Consider the following 1,524-nt stretch of genomic DNA (forward strand, 5'->3'; position numbering starts at 1 on the left):
TGTAGACCAGGCTGGTCTCGAACTCACAGAGATCCGCCTGCCTCTGCCTCCCGAGTGCTGGGATTAAAGGCATGCGCCACCATCGCCCGGCAAGGCATTTTTAATCTAGTGTTTTATTTGAATGTTATAACAACCCTGTTATCTCCTGGGTGCAATGAGACAATGATTGTCATTACAAACCCTGTCCTCTAAAAACCACCCAAAACAAAAACAAAAAGAAAGAAAGAAATGCCGTGACAACAAGAGCCCGCTGGAAGAGGTTCACTTTTCTGTCCCTGGAAGCACCCTTCACGTGAGCACCTGGGCATGTCATTGTTCATTCATAAAAGGATAATCTGTCCAGTGTTTGCTGCTTTGCCAGGGACAAGGAGTTGGTGGTTGTTGGATACAGGCACCATTATTACTGGCCTCCAGTTACAAGTAGGATGTGCAAGGCATACATTTCAGTTAGCAGAAACAAGCGTTTGTCTGCGAGTCACGTCCCAGTGGAGTGCAGCAGCAGGGAGCCCAGGAGTCCCTTAGGCTGTGCCCTGACAGTGGCACGGAGGTAGCTTGGCCCTGCAGCTGTGGACCACTGGAGGTTGTTGGGAATGCCCGTCAGAACCTCCAGCTTGTTTTTATTCTGCTTTTGTGTTTTGTTACATTTACCAATATAGATGAAGGTTTGTGGGATCATGAAATTTTAATGCTCAGAGAAGAACTGTAGTTCTCTAAACAGACTGGACCTGAAGAAGTTGAAGCGATGGAACATTGAGATCAGTCAAGCTCGGGTTGCTCGGTTGCTGGCTCCTGCGCAGACAGGAGGGAGTGCTGCAGAGACAGATTCTTGAGGAGGGGCAGAGCACATCAGGAAGAGCAGAAGGGAGGGGGCTGTAGAGATGGCTCAGCAGCCTAAGTACTTGCTGCACAGGTGGGCGGGAACTGGAGTTTGAATCCCTAGGACCCGTGTGGGTCCAAGTGAGTGTGGCCGTCCACCCCATAATCCAGCCTCAGAAGGCAGAGTGGAATTTCCAGGGCAAGCTGGCAGGCCACACTAGCTGTGTGAAGGAGCTTGGAGCTTGAGACATCGTCCTGCCTTAAAGAGAACAGCAGATACTCACAACCTCAGCCTCAGACCCCCACATGACGAGACACATGTATGCACCTACTTACTGTGTACACTTCGAAAGACATGGAAGAAACTTTGAATTTTTAAGAGTTTAAATTAGAATGTGCTGAATTATGAAAAAAATCTGAAAAATTTGTAATCTGCTTCACCAATGTTTTCACTTCCATTTAATCTTTGTTCCTACTTTTATCTTTATTGATAAAGATAATAGAGAGCCCTCCACCCTCCCCACCAAAAACAAACAAACAAACAAAAAACAACAAAGACTTCTCTGGGTGGTGGTGGCACACACCTTTAATCCCAGAAGTGGTGAGTCAGAGGGAGGGTCTCTGAGTTCAAGGCCAGCCTGGTTTACAAAGTAAATTCCAGGGCAGTTAGGGCTACACCGAGAAACCCTATCTCAAAATGCAAAAAAA

General features: G+C 47.2%; 1 protein-coding gene across 1 annotated transcript in view; it reads left to right on the forward strand.

The window, feature by feature from the left end:
• Positions 1-1,524, forward strand: part of Uvrag (UV radiation resistance associated) — a 224,483-nt gene that overhangs the window by 34,021 nt on the left and 188,938 nt on the right. The window lies entirely within an intron of this gene.

This window comes from Microtus ochrogaster, chromosome 22 (genome assembly GCF_000317375.1).
Source record: "Microtus ochrogaster isolate Prairie Vole_2 chromosome 22, MicOch1.0, whole genome shotgun sequence".
In the NCBI taxonomy this organism is placed as follows: domain Eukaryota; kingdom Metazoa; phylum Chordata; class Mammalia; order Rodentia; family Cricetidae; genus Microtus; species Microtus ochrogaster.